The sequence below is a fragment of the Ranitomeya variabilis genome, chromosome 6 (genome assembly GCF_051348905.1).
Source record: "Ranitomeya variabilis isolate aRanVar5 chromosome 6, aRanVar5.hap1, whole genome shotgun sequence".
In the NCBI taxonomy this organism is placed as follows: Eukaryota; Metazoa; Chordata; class Amphibia; order Anura; family Dendrobatidae; genus Ranitomeya; species Ranitomeya variabilis.
The window spans coordinates 451,038,422-451,061,012 of NC_135237.1; the positions used below are offsets into that span (position 1 = coordinate 451,038,422).

General features: G+C 42.3%; 1 long non-coding RNA gene across 1 annotated transcript in view; it reads left to right on the forward strand.

The window, feature by feature from the left end:
• LOC143781233 (uncharacterized) overlaps positions 1-22,591 on the forward strand; it is a 110,573-nt gene that overhangs the window by 58,751 nt on the left and 29,231 nt on the right. The window contains exon 2 of the long non-coding RNA XR_013216633.1: positions 9,387-9,530. This is a non-coding gene — a long non-coding RNA (uncharacterized LOC143781233). The remainder of the gene's footprint in view (positions 1-9,386; positions 9,531-22,591) is intronic.

Consider the following 22,591-nt stretch of genomic DNA (forward strand, 5'->3'; position numbering starts at 1 on the left):
TTTTGTTTTTGTTGGCTCAATAATAATACCAGCTGTTCTTTTTTCCTTAGACATTTTACTGTTGTGGTAAAACTGTGTGTACTTATTTGATTTGTAGCATTGTATAAGATTCTAGAGATTGCTGTTTTAGCTTCATGTACCTGCTCTGCCATCTAGTGTTCTATCTATAAATTACAGCTAGTATGATTGCATACAGTGATGTGTAATAACTTGCATGATAAATATCATTGTAAAATATTTTAACTACAATTTTTAATACCTAATTCCCAAATGAAAATCTCTTATCCTGTATTTGCCCTCCAAATGGGCGAAACTGCCTCTAAAGTACCAGTATATAAATCAGTATCTCACACTAGGAAACTTAGAATTTGGCTCAAATACTTTTTTCAGTTAGCCATTAAAAGGTATCAACCACTGAGGAATCTCAATTCTAAATATTTTTGGCTCAGATACCGCTAATTTTTTTATTAGTTTTATTTTTTGTCTCACTTGGAGACCATTAAAAGGAACACGTTTCATCAAATAATGTTATTAATCTGGGTTAATCTTCTAGTTAATAGCATTAGAAAGATTCCTGGCCTCCTTGCTGAAACTGCAGCACCTTGTAGAAAATAAACTTTATTCTTCCCCGGAGTCATCGGTTTTCATTCATACAGATGTGTGGCAAAGTTAAAGTCAGGCCTTACTATACTGTCAGAGGTTGCTGTATACATGCCTGGCCTTTTGACTGACAGCTCGCTCTGCAATGCAGAGAAAGCTGATAGCTAATAATGTCATGGTTTGGTTTGGGGATTCTATCCAATGACCTTTTGCTGTGTGTTCGATTCCTTTGTCTGCTGAGCTATTGCCTTTTCTTCCCTGTCCAAATGCTGATTGTTCCAGTTGTCTTTGTTCCCCATCCTTGATTTGCTCCACTATAGATGTTTTTCAGTTCACTCTTTTGGTCTGCCCTATCACAATCTGGTTAAATTTTGTATGTTCTCCCTTCACTGCACTTCCTTGCTGGCTATTCTGCTAGGTGGACTTGGGTTTAGGAGTTAAGGTGCTTTATCTTGCATGGTAAACCCCAGTTGAATTCTTAATGCGAGTCAATTTGTTTTGATTCCCAGTTCCTCTTCATTTCACTTATTTAGGTTCCTGGGAGGTTATACTTGTTTCTTTTATTTTTGGCTTTCCTTAGCTTTTCCTCTCAACCCTATATAAACGTATTTTAATTTCCCCACCCTGGGTTTTCGTATCTTCCTGCACACTTTCCCCTTCTCGTGTTAGCTGTATGTTGAGGCCTCCACTCTGTTTCCTTAGGAGGTTTGCTAAATCCCTTAAAGGCCTTTTAATGATCCAGGTGGTGTTGTGTGGCTAAAGTCTTTCCAGTCTGCACAAGGACCAGTTGACTGTGGATGTGGCGTCTCCCTGTAGTAAGTCTTCCCTTTTTCCATTACATGTGACTGAAGTGTTGCACTTTCACTGCCTCAGTCATGCACCCTTTTACCTCTATTGACCTGCATATGAGCCCTATATCTGCGGTTTGGTAGCGTTTCTTATGTGACAGATTCCCTTTAATTTGTTTTTACATACATAGGAATAGTTATGTATTTTGATGTATTAAAGCCTGTGGATGTAATATGCACAGGCATCTGTTAGAAGACACCTTAAAGAGGTTGTTTATGACTATTTTATTTTTTTACTATAAGCCTAAAAGCTAAGAGGAATATTGTTGCTAACAAAGGCAAGTGCCTTCCTGTTCTCGCCGCCGGCTCGTCACAGAATGTTCCTGCTAGCAATTTAGATGTTCCATGTCAACATGTCAACTTCTTCCGGGCTGCTTTGTTGACGAGCGTGACCACTGACACCATGCTGATTGAATGTCAGTTCCGGACATTTACGTAGTTCTTATACCTTTAGACCTTTCTTAGACCTTTAGACCTTTCTTAGACCTTTATCCATAATAATGGATAACCCCTTTAAATATACAGTCATATGAAAATGTTTGGGTACCCCTATTAATCTTAAGCTTAATGTTTTATAAAAAAAAAATTTTTTGCAACAGCTATTTCAGTTTCATATATCTAATAACTGTTGGACACAGTAATGTTTCTGCCTTGAAATGAGGTTTATTGTACTAACAGAAAATGTGCAATCTGCATTCAAACAAAATTTGACAGGTGCATAAGTATGGGCACCCTTATCATTTTCTTGTTTTAAATACTCCTACCTACTTTTTACTGACTTACTAAAGCACTTTTTTTGGTTTTGTAACCTCATTGAGCTTTGAACTTCATAGCTAGGTGTATGCAATCATGAGAAAAGCTACTTAAAGTGGCCACTTGCAAGTTGTTCTCCTGTTTGAATCTCCTCCGAAGAGTGGCATCATGGGCTCCTCAAAACAACTGTCAAATGATCTGAAAACAAAGATTATTCAACATAGTTGTTCAGGGGAAGGATACAAAAAGCTGTCTCAGAGGTTTAACCTGTCAATTTCCACTGTGAGGAACAGAGTTAGGAAATGGAAGAACACAGGTACAGTTCTTGTTAAGGCCAGAAGTGGCAGGCCAAGAAAAACATCAGAAAGGCAGAGAAGAAGAATTGTGAGATCAGTCAAGGACAATCCTCAGACCACCTCCAGAGAGCTGCAGCATCAACTTGCTGCAGATGGTGTCACTGTGCATCGGTCAACTATACAACGCACTTTGCACAAGGAGAAGCTGTATGGGAGAGTGATGCGAAAGAAGCCGTTTCTGCAAGCACGCCACAAACAGAGTCGGCTGAGGTATGCAAAAGCACATTTGGAGAAGCCAATTTCTTTTTGGAAGAAGGTCCTGTGGACTCATGAAACCAAGATTGAGTTGTTTGGTAATACAAAAAGGCGTTATGCATGGCGGCAAAAAAACACAGTGCGTTGTATAGTTGACCGATGCACAGTGACACCATCTGCAGCAAGTTGATGCTGCAGCTCTCTGGAGATGGTCTGAGGATTGTCCTTGACTGATCTCACCATCCTTCTTCTCTGCCTTTCTGATGTTTTTCTTGGCATGCCACTTCTGGCCTTAACAAGAACTGTACCTGTGTTCTTCCATTTCCTTACTATGTTCCTCACAGTGGAAACTGACAGGTTAAATCTCTTAGACAGCTTTTTGTATCCTTCCCCTGAACAACTATGTTGAATAATCTTTGTTTTCAGATCATTTGACAGTTGTTTTGAGGAGCCCATGATGCCACTCTTCGGAGGAGATTCAAACAGGAGAACAACTTGCAAGTGGCCACTTTAAGTAGCTTTTCTCATGATTGCATACACCTAGCTATGAAGTTCAAAGCTCAATGAGGTTACAAAACCAAAAAAAGTGCTTTAGTAAGTCAGTAAAAAGTAGGTAGGAGTATTTAAAACAAGAAAATGATAAGGGTGCCCATACTTATGCACCTGTCAAATTTTGTTTGAATGCAGATTGCACATTTTCTGTTAGTACAATAAACCTCATTTCAAGGCAGAAACATTACTGTGTCCAACAGTTATTAGATATATGAAACTGAAATAGCTGTTGCAAAAAAAAAACAATTTTTATAAAACATTAAGCTTAAGATTAATAGGGGTGCCCAAACTTTTTCATATGACTGTACATTAACAGACTTTCCCTGATAGATTCCTAAGGGTCTAGAATTAGGATACAAAGGCGCATATGGAGAGTTAAAAATTGTATTGGAGTCTTGCCTAATCCTAGTTGCTCCTCTACCATAGTTGATTGCACCAACCAATCTGAAACATAATTTCAGCACTGAATGTCAATGTTCAGCTGCCGACATCATACATCACTCTGTGGGAAGAACCTTTTTCTTTATCGATGGCTAACAACTACAGGTCCTTCTCAAAAAATTAGCATATAGTGTTAAATTTCATTATTTACCATAATGTAATGATTACAATTAAACTTTCATATATTATAGATTCATTATCCACCAACTGAAATTTGTCAGGTCTTTTATTGTTTTAATACTGATGATTTTGGCATACAACTCCTGATAACCCAAAAAACCTGTCTCAATAAATTAGCATATCAAGAAAAGGTTCTCTAAATGACCTATTACCCTAATCTTCTGAATCAACTAATTAACTCTAAACACATGCAAAAGATACCTGAGGCTTTTAAAAACTCCCTGCCTGGTTCATTACTCAAAACCCCCATCATGGGTAAGACTAGCGACCTGACAGATGTCAAGAAGGCCATCATTGACACCCTCAAGCAAGAGGGTAAGACCCAGAAAGAAATTTCTCAACAAATAGGCTGTTCCCAGAGTGCTGTATCAAGGCACCTCAATGGTAAGTCTGTTGGAAGGAAACAATGTGGCAGAAAACGCTGTACAACGAGAAGAGGTGACCGGACCCTGAGGAAGATTGTGGAGAAGGACCGATTCCAGACCTTGGGGAACCTGAGGAAGCAGTGGACTGAGCCACCGTGCACAGGCGTGTGCAGGAAATGGGCTACAGGTGCCGCATTCCCCAGGTAAAGCCACTTTTGAACCATAAACAGCGGCAGAAGCGCCTGACCTGGGCTACAGAGAAGCAGCACTGGACTGTTGCTAAGTGGTCCCAAGTACTTTTTTCTGATGAAAGCAAATTTTGCATGTCATTCGGAAATCAAGGTGCCAGAGTCTGGAGGAAGACTGGGGAGAAGGAAATGCCAAAATGCCTGAAGTCCAGTGTCAAGTACCCACAGTCAGTGATGGTGTGGGGTGCCATGTCAGCTGCTGGTGTTGGTCCACTGTGTTTCATCAAGGGCAGGGTCAATGCAGCTAGCTATCAGGAGATTTTGGAGCACTTCATGCTTCCATCGGCTGAAATGCTTTATGGAGATGAAGATTTCATTTTTCAGCACGACCTGGCACCTGCTCACAGTGCCAAAACCACTGGTAAATGGTTTACTGACCATGGTATTACTGTGCTCAATTGGCCTGCCAACTCTCCTGACCTGAACCCCATAGAGAATCTGTGGGATATTGTGAAGAGAAAGTTGAGAGACGCAAGACCCAACACTCTGGATGAGCTTAAGGCCGCTATTGAAGCATCCTGGGCCTCCATAACATCTCAGCAGTGTCACAGGCTGATTGCCTCCATGCCACGCCGCATTGAAGCAGTCATTTCTGCCAAAGGATTCCCGACCAAGTATTGAGTGCATTACTGAACATTATTATTTGATGGTTTTTTTGTTTGGTATTAAAAAACACTTTTATTTGATTGGTCGGGTGAAATATGCTAATTTATTGAGACAGGTTTTTTGGGTTATCAGGAGTTGTATGCCAAAATCATCAGTATTAAAACAATAAAAGACCTGACAAATTTCAGTTGGTGGATAACGAATCTATAATATATGAAAGTTTAATTGTAATCATTACATTATGGTAAATAATGAAATTTAACACTATATGCTAATTTTTTGAGAAGGACCTGTATATGCATACTTTTTAACTAAAGAAGGTCAGTCGTCTAGAAAAGCTATTGCCGAATGTTAGAAAATGAATGTTTGTTTACTGACATACCCAATATTGTAGCACCCGTAAGAGCCCATGCTGTGAATCGCTAGAGGAAAATCATGGTAACACAGCGCTTCATATTTAATGGTTCAATGTGGGGCTAACTATGTGAGCACAAGCAGGCTGCAGGATCTTCTTCTCTAGGCTCATGCTGTCTGGAGCCTCCTGGTGATTGGTCCATGGGCTCTGGATGCAGGAGGAATAAATCTATCTGGTTACCTGAAGAAAGCCCTTTAAAAATATTGGTCATAATGTTTGTTAATAAGATGTCAGTCGCCCAGTTATTACTAGGAGGAAACGGTGTTTATAATAAGTTCATAGTGGTTTACTAAAGCTTGGTTGATATTAAAAGGGTGGTCGAAACTAAAGCTAATTTTAATACGAATTTACTGCTGTATGGCCCCCGATTCATCAATGCCTTTGTGCCTGCGTTTTGTAGTTTTGTGAGTTTTGTGCCTTTTTTGTTTGCACCCAATTTATTATTGTTTTTACAACTTTTTTTATTTTATTTTATATGTGGACGCCTTTTTTTGCTTGTTTTCCGCTTTGTGGGTGGAACCTAGCAATTCCAGATATTTTCACCTGATTCACCAATTGCTACTTCACAAAAAAGTAGCAAATTTGCCCTTCCCCTCATTCTTCCCAGGGTATTTTTCAGTACACTAATATTTTGACACTATTTTTGTGACTGTTGGCGCTTGAAGTTGCAAAAACAGTTTATGAGTGGGAAAAATCCCATTTTTTTTACTTTGTGCCAAATTAATGAATCGTGTGTGCCATTTTGATGAGGTTGATGTAAAAATGTTAGCTAATACCAAAAAACAAAAAAATGAAAGTGACTTAAAAGTATGTGCAAATGGTGAATCGGAAGGGCATATCTCCCAGCATTTTTTTCTTTTCTGATGATGTTTTGTTTGAGAATCCCAAATCAAGCTGGTATACTCAGACAGGATGTTATAAGGGGGCCAGTGCTGTGTTTACTGACACATCTGCTTTCTGAACCCTGTAATGAAGTATCATTGATGTCCATTTCATTGATGTCCATGTCCATAGAATTGGGCTTGTCCCCATTCTACTGAGCATGCATTAGTTGTCAATTCCTTTTTAATTCGCAGTGACAGTTCACTCCCTCACCTGCTCTAATGAGAAGTGATGAGCCAGCAAGAGAGCGCACTGTCATTATAAAGGAAAGAATGCGGCAAGCACAGAGGCATCATCAGTGACATCATTTTCGAGGCCGTGGTTGGTCTCTGCTCTCCAAACATAGCTAAGATAGAGAATAGAGGGAATGGTAGGAAATTTTCAATTAAAATATTTTAAAATAATTATTAGATTGTTTCAATAAATATATAGAAGATAGATTGCTAAAATTAAAATCAACTTTTGTTTTGGATCACCCCGTTAACTCAAATTTAATGCTGTTTTTTCCATTGATTAACTCTTTAATAAACATTGCCACCAGCATTCATCCATATATTTGTGTTTTTCTGTATAGAAAATGTATTTTAGTGATTACTAGTTATATTTTTCGGCTTGTGTTACCATTAGTGTTGAGCGATACCTTCCGATACTTGAAAGTATCGGTATCGGAAAGTATCGGCCGATACCGGCAAAGTATCGGATCTAATCCGATACCAATACAAGTCAATGGGACACCAAGTATCGGACGGTATCCTGTATGGTTCCCAGGGTCTGAAGAAGAGGAAACTCTCCTTCAGGCCCTGGGATCCATATCAATGTGTAAAAGAAAGAATTAAAATAAAAAATAGGAATATACTCACCCTCTGACGTGCCCTGGACTTTACCGCCGTAACCGGGAGCCGTTGTACCTAAGAATGCGCGCTTGAAGGGCCTTAGATGACGTCACGGCGCTCTGATTGGTCCATAGCGGTCGCGTGACCGCTACGCGACCAATCACAAAGCCGTGACGTCACCTAAGGTCTTTCAAGCGCTTGAAATACCTTAGAAGACGTCCGCAGCTTCTGATTGGTCGCGTAGCGGTCGCGTGACCGCTATGGACCAATCAGAGCGCCGTGACGTCATCTAAGGCCCTTCAAGCGCGCATTCTTAGGTACAACGGCTCCCGGTTACGGCGGTAAAGTCCAGGGCACGTCAGAGGGTGAGTATATTCCTATTTTTTATTTTAATTCTTTCTTTTACACATTGATATTAATCCCGATACCGATTCCCGATACCACAAAAGTATCGGATCTCGGTATCGGAATTCCGATACCGCAAGTATCGGCCGATACTTGCGGTATCGGAATGCTCAACACTAGTTACCATACCTGTTTCCAAATCAGAAGGATATCACAGCCAGAAATGCCATTTACCTGCAGATATAGGAATAATCTGTGGGTGAATAGTGTGTAAATCATGCCTACTTGCCTTAGAAGAGCATCGGCTACAAAGAGAGAATAAACTTATATCCTCCCTGTGGACTGTCGTTTCATTGGGTCAGGGCAGAGGGCGGTTACAGTCATGCTGCAGAGCAGGCCATCAGTCAGGATGTAGTAACAGAATGCTACTAAGCAGTGAATATGCAGTATATCGGCTGCACAACTCCAATGACTGGAAGCGAGCAGCCGCAGGGAGGACATGAGTAATTTTTTCCCTGTATCCACTGCTCCAGTAAGGCATCCATGCATGATGTTAAAAATTTGTGCCTGCCGTTTAACTCTATATCTGCAAGTAAATATAATTTCAGGACATGACTGGTTCTCTTTAAATATAGCTCTCTTCTAGAAGGAAGAAAACTACCTCAAATGACATGCCACAAATAGATAATTATTCTTTTTCGCAATATCAAACCCTTTAAAAGGGATCTGACAGCAGCTTTATGCTATGTAATCTTAGGAAATATCAAAAACCAAGGTCCAAGTACTGTGGTATCATAAACATTCTAAGTCAAATCAATTAGTATGAACTAATGGCAATTCACTGCTAGTAAATACAAAGATATCCACTTACAAAAAAGATTAAAAATATTGCAATTTTTTATTAAATACACATAAATATCTCACCAGTAAATAACAAAAAAATTCCCTTTAAGACAACAGATACCAAGATACCTCTTGTGTCAAAGGAAGACATGCCGAAACTCAACCCATTTATGCCTAATTGATATACATCAGAGATCCTAAAATGGTAACTCTATTCCAGTTTAAATATACAGCTGTATAATATACCAAGTGGTTTATTATTTAATAAACAGAAGAGGTATCAAAAATGAGAATAAATAACAAATTATTACCTATATCCTTAGGATCTTTGAAAGTGTCTGATGTGCTGCTACGGGTTCTGGCACTGTCTCCCCTAATGCACGCTTTGTATTTCCTTATTCAGGGGGCGAGTGTGGAAGGAGAGGCACTGCTAGTTTTTATATCTGCTGCTAACCAATAGGATGTTATCGTCACTAATCATATGGTACTCTATATGGGCCTTGTGGATTTCTGATTTGGCAATGTGTGCATCGGCGCGCCGCCCGCCATACACATGACTACCATGTATCCCGCGACTTCTGGTGAATGACACACAAGCCAGCAGTGCAGTCAGGTAATTGACGGCAGTACTTTCCAGTGCTTCCCAGGACTGGAAGTCAGCAGAGTCAGCGTCCATGCACAGATCAAGTGCGCGCTCCACGCAGACAAAATACAGAATGATCATATAACTCACATTACCTAACACTGTTATCACGAGTCATATGATCATGATTTGTTGGTCTACCTGACCGTAGTTTTGTTTTTACAGAGCCCCTGATTTTCCATTTGTTAATCACAGTTTGAATGCTACTGACTTATCAATTCCTTGGATATATTTTTGTATCTCTTTCCTGTTTTATACAGTTCAACTACCTTTTCCCTTAGATCCATCGACAATTCTTTTGCTTTCCTCATGACTCACAATCCAGAAACGTCAGTGGCTGGATAAAAGATGCAAGAGTCTGTCTGGATTCCAGAAACTCACTCAAGTTTTATGCACACACACTGATTACAATCAACAGGTCACAGGTGAGGATATAACCTTTAGTAGCCATTCAAACCCATTTGTGTCAACTTATGTGCATGTTATCAGGCCAAAATCATCAGGGTATGTGAACTTTTGATCAGGGTCATTTGGATGTTTTGAGTTGTCATAATAATTTAAAAAGCGAAAACACAGTAGTTTGACAATAAATAGCTTCACCCAACCACTAACCATGAGTATAGAAAAAGTTTTGGTGTTATTATGGTGCTTGAACCTCCTAGGTTCAAGCAACATATTGTAATCCGATTTCTTATATTTTATTATTATTCTTCTCCGCGTTTTCCGCAATTAATGCGGCCCGAACCGCTCGGCGCAGAGACCCCGTTCAGACGGCGTTTCGAAGGCCTCGGTGGGGACAGGTGTGCTATGACTTTTATAGTCGATCCGATATGTAGATTTTATTTAAATCGCATTTTTTTAAAAAAAATTTCCCATAGGAAATAATGGCGAACTTTCCATTACCCCCAACTTGACCTTCCAAAGATGGCAGCTATGCAAGTGTATGGTGTCCATTTTAGGACATGATCATTTATCAAAGTCAAACATCAGAATAATGTGACTATGACACCCTCTCGTCCCGTGTGTGAAAAGTAAGTGCCCCCCCGGCCCCGTGTGTGAAAAGTAAGTGCCCCCCCGGCCCCGTGTGTGAAAAGTAAGTGCCCCCCCGGCCCCGTGTGTTAATAGTAAGTGCCCCCCCCGGCCCCGTGTGTGAAAAGTAAGTGCCCCCCGGCCCCGTGTGTGAAAAGTAAGTGCCCCCTCGGCCCCGCCCACCAAATCGGAGGCCGAGGGTCCCCGCCCACCAAATCGGAGGCCGAGGGTCCCCGCCCACCAAATCGGAGGCCGGGGGGCCCCGCCCACCAAATCGGAGGACGAGGGGCCCCGCCAACCAAATCGGAGGCCGAGGAGCCCCGCCCACCAAAAGTAAGCGCGGCCCCAAAAGTAAGTGCGCCCCCGGGTGCAAAAGTAAGTGCGCCCCCGGGTGCAAAAGTAAGTGCGCCCCCGGGTGCAAAAGTAAGTGCGCCCCCGGGTGCAAAAGTAAGTGCGCCCCCGGGTGCAAAAGTAAGTGCGCCCCCGGGTGCAAAAGTAAGTGCGCCCCCGGGTGCAAAAGTAAGTGCGCCCCCGGGTGCAAAAGTAAGTGCGTCCCTGGGTGCAAAAGTAAGTGCGCCCCCGGCCCCGGGTGCAAAAGTAAGCGCACCCCCCAGTCCCGTGTGTGAAAAGTGCTGCTGTAAAGCTGGCAGCGCTGTTCAAGCACCATGTATTTCCTTCAGGAAATGCCCATCTAGTTATTCTTATTCTCTAAAAAAAAGTCCAAGAAAGCAAACATTTTGCCGGGGTATGTAAACTTTTGAGCACAACTGTATCTGTCTCCCTTATGAGGAAGATGTCAGCTAGGTGACAGCAAAAGGAAAGGATGGTGGGCTTCAGGGAAACTGTTATGCCAGCTAGTAAGCTCCTGGGAACAACAGAAGATGTTGAGGCAGGGGCAGGTCGGGCAGAAAGGAGGCAAAAACTGATAATACACAGGACCAAGGGAACATCACTAAAAAGGGACTCTGTTTCAATATGTATGCCGCAACTGTTTGTATCCGTATTTCCCAGTAAAGCCGAACCTGCTGAGCCAGACTTATGGTCTCCTGTCATATTTGACGCTACAGCTGGACATAGTCACACGGATGGGAAAGTAACCAGAACTCCAGAAAGAACAGTGAGTGAGGTACAAACTCCACCGCACCCTACACGCCTGTCTGACTCCTGTTTAGATGAGAGGTTTCAGGGCAAAGAGAACTCAGTTCGGGCCCACAGAAAACCGGCCCTGTTACCCCCTTCATGCTACAGCTAACAACTTTGTGTCGCAACTGCTGCACCCAGTAAAGTACGTGATGCATTGTTGGATTCGAGGGTAGCTGATAACACTTCTAACAGCATATTTAACCATTTCCAATTGAAGATGATAAGGTTTCCAAGGACAAACGAAGTGAATACAAAATCCAGAGAAAAACAAAAGTTACAAGTTTATTAAATAATTAATCAATACATAAGAAATTCATGAAGAGCATAAAAACAGAAATGCCTATAGAAGAGGGAAGGCGGAAAAAGTCTGTAGTTAATAGTATTATTTGAAAGTTGATAACGACGCTTAGAAGGAAAAGGTTCCTGTTGTCAAATAAAAGAAACTCCATATCCCATAGTGCGTATAAGTATGTAGCACAATAGCAGTATTAATAATCAAAAGGCTTCCGATATTTACATAGCAATGATGATGCCAATGATTAGCTGCATGGGAGATTTAGCAGGCAGAGCTCTGTGTATAGAGAGTGGGGGCTGCAACCTCACCCTCAGCACTGACTGACAGCAGCTCAGTATTAGAGCCGGCTGTAAGTCAGTGCTGGGGGCGCAGTTACAGCCGTCACTCTCTATACATAGAGGTCTGCCTGCTAAATCTCCCATGCAGCTTATTATTGGCATCATCATTGCTAGGTTAGTGTCGGAACATAGAGGGTTAACTGATCCTGTGAAGGCACTGCCCCGTGACTGAAACCCAAATGTCACCAGGAAGAATAAAGTTAATTTCTTCCCAGTAGCATGGCTCTAAGTGTCGGCATGGGCAGGTTCACAACTCTATTACCCTGAAGATTAATCCCATATTTGCAGGTTTATAGCGTCTTTCCACTTGACAGGTTCTCTTTAAGTAACAGCATGTCATATGACGGGAAGAGGCTAAACATGTATAGAACCGCTACAAGCATTTCATTGTCACCAATATAACAAATAAGCAAAAAAAAACTACACAATTCTTATAGATAAAACCAAAGACTGAAACATAATGATTAAATGCCCTGCAGTAAATAACTAAATAGCAAAGTGCTTGAAAATAATATATGGTACTTAGTTAACATGTTTTTGATTAAAAAAAGCGACCATAATTGGGACGTCCAAACTCTAATATTAAAAATCTTACCATTTGTCAAGTGACATGCATGTGGATTAGGGCTTAGAAGGACTGGGCTCAACTAGTGGACACACAACCATGGGAGACCACATCAATATAATGTCCAGCTTAAAGAAAGGCAGGAAACACCTTTTATAATTATTATTATATTAATAACCTTTATATAGCGCCAACCTTTTCCGCACCACTTTACAGTTTAACCGTTCATACACAACAGTCATAAGTAACAAAGATAATACAATAATTAAAGCAAAATAAGATGACCCTGCATGTGAGAGCTTACAATCTACAATGAGGTGGGGGAGACACAAAGTACAGGGGCTTATTACAATGATGATCCAGCCATCTTGAGGGAATGGGATAGATAAAGGCTGCATGAGCTGGTCACAAGCCAGTATTTGTGGTTCTATTGGATGTGATGGAGTTTGATGGAGGGTTATTCTCAGTTAGATAGTGAATGGGCTACACACACATAAAATGACTTTGATTAGGTAGGCCACTCTGAACAGATGTGTTTTGAGAGAGCGCCTAAAACTGTGTACATTGTGGTAGAGCATTCCAGAGGATTGGCGCAATGCGGGAGAAGTCTTGGAGCCGGGAGTGGGAGGTACGGTTAGTCGAAAGTTGTTTGCAGAGCGGAGAGCGAGATATCAGATTTAGGGAGATTAGTAGACAGCAGGAGCAGAAGAAGTTCAGTTTTGGAAAGGTTGAGTTTCAGATAGAGAGAGACCATGATGTTGGAGACTGCGGACAGACCATCACTGGCGTTCTGTAGTACAGCGGGGGTAAGGTCAGGGGATGACGTGTATACAGTTCCTTGCGAAAGTATTCGGCCCCCTGGAACTTTTCATCCTTTTCGCACATATCTTGCTTCAAACATAAAGATACCAAATGTAAATTTTCGGTGAAGAATCAACAAGTGGAACACAATTGTGAAGTTGAACGAAATTTATTGGTTATTTAAATTTTTTGTGGAAATTCAAAAACTGAAAAGTGGGGCGTGCAATATTATTCGGCCCCTTTAACTTAATACTGTGTTGCACCACCTTTTGCTGCGATTACAGCTGCAAGTCACTTGGGGTATGTCTTTATCAATTTTGTACATCAAGAGACTGAAATTCTTGCCTATTCTTCCTTGGCAAACAGCTCGAGCTCAGTGAGGTTTGACGGAGATCGTTTGTGAACAGCAGTTTTCAGCTCTTTCACAGATTCTCGATTGGATTGAGGTCTGGACTTGGCTTGGACATTCTAACACCTGGATACGTTTATTTGTGAACCATTCCATTGTAGATTTTGCTTTATGTTTGTGATCATTGTCTTGTTGGAAGACAAATCTCTATCCCAGTCTCAGGTCTTTTGCAGACTCCAACAGGTTTTCCTCAAGAATGGTTCTGTATTTGGCTCCATCCATCTTCACATCAATTTTATCCATCTTCCCTGTCCCTGCTGAAGAAAAGCAGGCCCAAACCATGATGCTGCCACCACCATGTTTAACAGTGAGGATGGTGTGTTCAGGGTGATGAGCTGCGTTGCTTTTACGCCAAACATATCGCTTGGCATTGTTGCCAAAAAGTTCGATTTTGGTTTCATCTGACCAGAGCATGTTCTTCCACATGTTTGGTGTGTCTCCCAGGTGGCTTATTGCAAACTTCAAAAGACACTTTTTATGGATATATTTGAGAAATGGCTTTCTTTTTGCCACTCTTCCATAAAAGCCAGATTTCTTCAGTGTACGACTGATTGTTGTCCAATGGACAGACAGTCCCACCTCAGCTGTAGATCTCTGTAGTTCATCCAGAGTGATCATGGGCCTCTTGGCTGCATCTCTGATCAGTCTTCTCCTTGTTTGAGATGAAAGTTTAGAGGGATGGCCGGGTCTTGGTAGATTTGCAGTGGTATGATACTCCTTCCATTTAAATATGATAACTTGGTATGTTTGGGATAAAACTTTGATAAACTTGGGATGTTTAAAGTTTTGGAAATCATTTTGTATCCAAATCTGGCTTTAAACTTCTCCACAACAGTATCACGGACCTGCCTGTTGTGTTAATTGGTCTTCATGATGCTCTCTGTGCTTCAAACAGAACCCTGAGACTATCACAGAGCAGGTGCATTTATACGGAGACTTGATTACACACAGGTGAATTATATTTATCATCATTAGGCATTTAGGACAACATTGGATCATTCAGAGATCCACAATGAACTTCTGGAGTGAGTTTGCTGCACTGAAAGTAAACGTGCCGAATAATATTGCACGCCCCACTTTTCAGTTTTTGAATTTCCACAAAAATTTCAAATATCCAATGAATTTCGTTCAACTTCACAATTGTGCTCCACTTGTTGTTTATTCTTCACCAAAAATTTACATTTGGTATCTTTGTGTTTGAAGCATGATATGTGGGAAAAGAAGCGCTAGACTACGGGACAGATTAGTGAGAAATCGAATAGTTAAATGCAGCACTAACTGGTTAAATAAAGGAGGGTCCCCTAAGGGTAATTTTAAGTGTGGCCATTGCTCTTTTTGTGTTCAGCACCTTACAGATCGACAACTTCGATTAGGGGCTGTATCGCATGTAGTTTATGATTTCATCACTTGTAAAACCACTCACGTAGTTTATGTGATTTTCTGTCCTTGCAGGCGCTTTTATATTGGCAAGACTATCCGTCCTATGTATGTCCGTTTTCGAGAGCATTGCAGGTCAATAGTGACAGGAAAAGGGGTCCCGCGGCTTATCACACACATGAGAGAGAGACATGAGGGTAAGACAGAATGCCTTACCTTCGCGGGCATAGAAAAAGTCACATTGCCAGTCCAAGGTGGTGATTTAGACAATCTTCTGTTGAGATGTGAGGCCAGGTGGATCCTGCGCAGCAATGCCATGGGTCCGCTTGGCTTCAACGACAGAGTTGATATGTCTATTTTCCTGTAGGTGGCGTAAGAATACCCTGTTTAGTATATTGAATGTCATTGGCTAGTTGAAGAGCGGTATTTTTGAGTCTGTTCTGGCTAAGTGATTTCCCAGTAACGCATTATGCCCCATTTTTACTATGTACTCCAGCAATTTTATTGATTGTTTTTTGTTTTTACAATGGTTTTAGTATGTGCTTTTTGTATTGTTGGGTTTGTGGGAGGGATCGAGCAGCGAGGTGTGTCCAGGCCGGCACACTATATCCGTTGCCGGTTCTGAACACAAATCGACCCGTAGAAGCGCAGGACTAGCGCGAAACGGCCGTCGTCCTCCCCTGCTCCCTCTCTCCCCCGGCCTCCACCTGTCTCTGGATGTATTAGCATTAATAAAGAAGTATTTTCACGGAAGACCGGTGAGTGCACTCATCATTTTCATCCTTAAAAACTATATATGTGGGAAAAGGTTGAAAAGTTCCAGGGGGCCGAATACTTTCGCAAAGCACTGTAGTTGTGTGTCATCAGCATAAAGATGGTACTGAAAGCCAAATCTGCTGATGGTCTGTGCGATTGGGGCCATGTAGAGAGAGAAGAGAAGGGGGCCAGGGACTGAGCCCTGAGATACCCCGACAGTGAGAGGAAGAAGAGACGAAGTGGAGCCAGCGAACAATACACTGAAGGAGCGTTCAGAAAGATAAGAAGAGAACCTGGAGAAAGCAGTGTCTTTTATGCCATGTTAACTAAGTACTCTATATTATTTTCATGCACTATGCTATTTATTTACTGCAGGGTATTTAATCATTATATTTCTGTCTGTGTTTTTTTCTGTTCAGTGGCTAGCGTGAACATGCGTTTATATGCTGCATGCACACCAGTTTATATCCCTATTAATACATTTGTTTGTTTTTTGCAATTCTTATAGATGTATGGCTACATGGCTAATCAAGGTGTTAATTCCATTGAGATCAGTTGTGTTCATAAATGAATCAGTGTAGCATAGCAACATATGTAGGCAACAGCTTTAGCTATTACACACATAGAAAAGGAGATTTATCTGTCAGTTTCCACTCAATCATTCAAGCACTGTATTTCCTGCCAAGATTAGTGTTGAGCGATACCGTCCGATACTTGAAAGTATCAGTATCGGAAAGTATCGGCCGATACCGAAAAAGTATCGGATCTCGCCTATACCGATACCCGATACCAATACAAGTCAATGGGACTCAAGTATTGGAAGGTATCCCTGATGGTTCCCAGGGTCTGAAGGAGAAGAAACTCTCCTTCAGGCCCTGGGATCCATATGAATGTGTAAAATAAAGAATTAAAATAAAAATTATTGATATACTCACCTCTCCGACGCAGCCTGGACCTTACCGCTGTGAACCGGCAGCCTTCTTTGCTTAAAATGAGCGCGTTCAGTACCTTCCATGACGTCACGGCTTCTGATTGGTCGCGTGCCGCTCATGTGACCGCCACGCGACCAATCAGAAGCCGTGACATCATCCCTCAGGTCCTAAATTCCTAGAAGGGAATTTAGGACCTGAGGGATGACGTCGCGGCTTGTGATTGATCGCGTGGTGGTCACATGAGCGGCACGCGACCAATCAGAAGCTGTGACGTCATGGAAGGTGCTGAACGCGCTCATTTTAAGCAAAGCAGGCTGCCGGTTACTACCAGGGCTCGTCAGAGGGTGAGTATATCCCTATATTTTATTTTAATTCTTTATTTTTTACATGGATATGGATCCCAGGGCCTGAAGGAGAGTTTCCTCTCCTTCAGACCCTGGGAACCATACACTGGGAACTTCCGATTCCAATTCCCGATACCACAAAAGTATCGGATCTCGGTATCGGAATTCCGATACAGCAAATATCGGCCGATACCCGATACTTGCGGTATCAGAATGCTCAACACTAGCCAAGATGTATTTCCTTGTCAAGCACTATGCATGTGCACATAGCCTAATACACACAGATATGTATATGTATATATACTGTACATACTTATACAGTCCTCAACATTGAAATTGAAACAAGAAGAAAAGTTGTCGAAATATGGAAATAATGGGATTGATGGACATGCTACTGATATGCAAATGATAAAAAAAGAAACAACATTTTCTAAACATTTTGATTCTTTCAGTATCGAATCTGAGCACCATGCATAGAAATACATGCACCCACTCACACAGGGCCGTCATCAGGGCATTACTGACCTGACTGGCGTATGGGACCCAATGACCAGAGGGGTGCCGCATCAGGCCCCGTCTATTCTGGACATCAGGCCCCAGCGGCAGGATTCTGCCAGTGCAGAAACTGAACCTGCTTACGAGACGCAGGTTCAGTTAAACTCTATTGCAGAGTAGGCCAGGGCCCATAATAGTTAAAAGCCGCCAGCAAATCGGAGGCTGGCAGCTGACATCAGCACCCACGTCACCGGCGTATGATGTCATTGTCATTCGCCAGCGAGTGCGCTCTTGAACTGCATGGAGGGAACTATGCCGCAGAAACGGCCAGGTAAGGAGAAAGATTTTTTGTATTTTTATTGAAAGCGGCAGGGGGGCAGGGTGGGAGACACAGGGGGAATAATGGAGACACAGCGGGAAGAATAGAGACACAGGGGCAAGAATGGAGACACAAGGTGCAAGAATGGAGACAGGGGGCAAGAATGGAGACACAGGAGGCAGGATGGAGACACGGAACAGGATGGAGACAGATGGGGCAGGATCATGGGGCACGATGGAAACATGGGGCAGGATCATGGGGCAGGATGGAGACAGATTGGGCAGGATTATGGGGCTGGGTGGAGACAGATGGGGCAGGATTATGGGGCAGGATGGAGACAGATTGGGCAGGATCATGGGACAGGATGGAGACAGATTGGGCAGGATTATGGGGCTGGGTGGAGACAGATGGGGCAGGATGGAGACAGATGGGGCAAGATCATGGGGCAGGATTATGAGGCAGGATGGGGCAGGATGGAGACAGATGGTGCAGGATGTATATATTGGAGACAGATGGGGCAGGATCATGGAACACATGGAGCAGGATCATGGGGTAGATGGGGCAGGATCACGGGACATCACATGTGGCCAGAATGGATACTGATGAGGTCAGGATGGGAGAACATATGGCTGGAGCCAGGAATGAGACACGGGGGCCAGGATGGGGGATATTATTACCATAGGGGCTAATTAAGGGATATTATTACTGCAGTCATGTATTTGTTTTATTTTTTGAGGATACAATTTTAAATGGGGGGCGGTCCTGTTACTGTGCAGAGCGACACTATTTTTCCTTTTTTTTCTTCATCTGGTGTAGTGTAGAAGTTGGGGAAAAAAATTAGGTAATGTGTTCTGCAAGCGGTGCTCTAGATAACTGTGTTTTTCCTGCAGAGATGAGCCCTGGCTGGAAGAAGTGATGGTGGTCTGTGCTGGATGAAGATGAAAAGCAAAGATGAAGGACTTCACCTAGAGATGTCACTGGGGGTCAGTGTGTTTGTTACCTGTACACTAACACTTTAAACTGTATACTATATACAGTGGTCCTGTGTACAATGTCAACAGTGATCACTGTATTACCTTTACACTGACACTATATACAAAGCTCCTGTGTATAATGCCATTGATCACTATATAACCTGTACAATATACACAGCGCTTGTGGGTATAATGTCACTGTTGATCACTGTATTACCTGTACACTGATACTGTATACAGAGCTCCTATGTATAATGTCACTGGTGATCACTGTATTACCTGTACACAGGAAAGATATATATCTTGGTACCGTGTTAGCCAGTAGATAGAAAAATGTTTAGAATTGAGAGTCCTCAGTGGTTGATACCTTTTAATGGCTAACTGAAAAGATGGTAACAAATTGCAAGCTTTCGAGACTACTCAGGTCTCTTCATCAGGCATAGACTAATACAAATTCTGAAGAATCACATATTTATGTACAACATAGCACAGAACAAAAAAAAAAAAAAACATGGATAAGACAGGTGGCATGAAGCAGAATTACCATGAGTGATAAACAGTTGTGTCCATAAATGTTGGGCCAGTTCTTAGATAAGGAATGTTTTATTGTCCTGATTGGGGTCTCTGTTGTGATGACCCCTTATAGTCTGAGAGTCTCTCTGTGTTTTGAAGTTACCTTTCAATACAAGTAATTTCATGTCCATAATGCTATTACAATAAGAGAAAAAAGAAAGGATCTACCTGTGGCAATACATTTTTGTCTCCCAAATCATAGCATTATGGACATGAAATTACTTGTATTGAAAGGTAACTTCAAAACACAGAGAGGCAGAAGAGTCTGGGAATATAAACTGATGACGACCTTTGACTGTCTTAGTGGTGGAATGAATGTGTCGCATGGATTTATGTCTTTTTACATTAACTAAGGAACTTGCCCCTCAGACTATAAGGGGTCATCACAACAGAGACCCCAATCAGGACAATAAAACATTCCTTATCTAAGAACTGGCCCAACATTTATGGACACAACTGTTTATCACTCATGGTAATTCTGCTTCATGCCACCTGTCTTATCCATGTTTTTTTTTTTTTTTGTTCTGTGCTATGTTGTGCATAAATATGTGATTCTTCAGAATTTGTATTAGTCTATGCCTGATGAAGAGACCTGAGTAGTCTCGAAAGCTTGCAATTTGTTACCATCTTTTCAGTTAGCCATTAAAAGGTATCAACCACTGAGGACTCTAAATTCTAAACATTTACCTGTACACAGACACTGCATACTAAGTACAGATCTCCTGGGTATAATGACACTTAAGGTGATATTAGTATTGTGTTTTTTTATTAATGATCAGTATTGTAGTATTCAATCACTATGTGGTGGTAATACAGCTCTGGCAAAAAATAAGAGACCACCACATCAAAACCCTGTCATGGGCAGCCCAAACTCCAGACCTGAACCCCATTGAAAACCTCTGGAATGTAATCAAGAGGATGATGCATAGTCACAAGCGGTCAAACAAAGAACTGCTTACATTTTTGCACCAGAAGCAGTGTGAAAGACTGGTGGAAATCATGCCAAGACGCATGAAAGCTGTGATTAAAAATCATAGTTATTCCACAAAATATTTATTTCTGAACTCTTCCTGTTAATCCATTAGTATTGTTGTTTCTAAATGATTATGAGCTTGTTTTATTTGCATTAATTGAGGTCTGAAAGCACTGTTTGTTACCCTCTCCAGACTGGGATGAGGCCATCCTCCATTACAGTACACCCAGATGCCCTGACTGGAGTGTTGTGGTGTTGGATGCTGGTGTGGGGTCCCGATTATTTCCCCTTCCTTACCCAAGAGCAGAGTCCCACACTTCTGGATGAAGTGCAGTACCTTTGTGGCAACCAGACCTCAAGGGCGCCACACATGTGCTATTATTTGGTCACAATGTGGTGGTAATATGGTGTCTGGTCATGGTGTGGTGGTATTTGTCCCTTGTACACTCACTGGCCACTTTATTAGGTACACCATGCTAGTAACGGGTTGGACCCCTTTTGCCTTCAAAACTGCCTCAATTCTTCGTGGCATAGATTCAACAAGGTGCTGGAAGCATTCCTCAGAGATTTTGGTCCATATTGACATGATGGCATCACACAGTTGCCGCAGATTTGTCGGCTGCACATCCCTGATGCGAATCTCCCGTTCCACCACATCCCAAAGATTTCATGTTGTTTACGCCAAATTCTGACCCTACCATCCGAATGTCGCAGCAGAAATCGAGACTCATCAGACCAAGCAACGTTTTTCCAATCTTCTACTGTCCAATTTCGATGAGCTTGTGCAAATTGTAGCCTCAGTTTCCTGTTCTTAGCTGAAAGGAGTGGTACCCGGTGTGGTCTTCTGCTGCTGTAGCCCATCTGCCTCAAAGTTCGACGCACTGTGCGTTCAGAGATGCTCTTAGGCCTACCTTGGTTGTAACAGTTGGCGATTTGAGTCACTGTTGCCTTTCTATCAGCTCGAACCAGTCTGCCCATTCTCCTCTGACCTCTGGCATCAACAAGGCATTTCCGCCCACAGAACTGCCGCTCACTGGATTTTTTTTCTTTTTCGGACCATTCTCTGTAAACCCTAGAGATGGTTGTGCGTGAAAATCCCAGTAGATCAGCAGTTTCTGAAATACTCAGACCAGCCCTTCTGGCACCAACAACCATGCCACGTTCAAAGGCACTCAAATCACCTTTCTTCCCCATACTGTTGCTCGGTTTGAACTGCAGGAGATTGTCTTGACCATGTCTACATGCCTAAATGCACTGAGTTGCCGCCATGTGATTGGCTGATTAGAAATTAAGTGTTAACAAGAAGTTGGACAGGTGTACCTAATAAAGTGGCCAGTGAGTGTATGTGATATTATTCGTCATTTTAAAAAATTGAAAATAAATAAAAATATACCAAAATTGTATTGGATATTTTAACAAATGATTAATAGGATAGAGTAGCGTAGTGCTCAGCCAAAAGAGTCTACCTTTTCGTGGTGGTGGCTTAAAAAATCTTTTGGCCAAAACAAAAGCTGCTCTCTATCTGTGTGATCTGTTGATCGGAACTGTTAGGGCTCATTTCCACTTGCGAGAAACACGTCCGTGTCTCGCATGTGGAAACCAAGCTGTGGCGCCGGCACTTTGGAGCGGAACGTGCAGCTCCATGTGTTCCTATGCGGCCGTACGCGCCGCTCTGGAGTGCCGGCGCCACAGCTTGGTTTTTAAATGCAAGACACGGACCTGTTTCTCGCAAGTGGAAATGAGCCCTTAATGTGTGATTAGTGAGAAGTTTTTCCAAGAGAGAGTGGTGGGGCTGTGGACAGTTTGAAGGGTGGAGTCTGGGTGGAGTCTCAAGGGGGCCCCGAAAAGTTTGCCAGTATGGGGCCCCAAAATTCATTGTGGCAGCCCTGCACACACATATTTGTATGTTATAAATTGGATTATTAATGATTGCCGAGGAATGTTCTGTCACGCTGAGTGCACTTGGGAACGCAAATCATCAACATCCACTGCTGGCAGCTCCCTTTCCAATTGACGGCCAATGATATCCCAGATGGGATTGAGTGAGATGTCCGGAGATGTTGCAGGGCACTGTAGCACTGTTAGGTAACGCAGGCTGCTCACAGTAGGACGAGCAATATGTCTTCTAGTGTTGTCATTTTGAAAAATGCTCCATGGATGCTT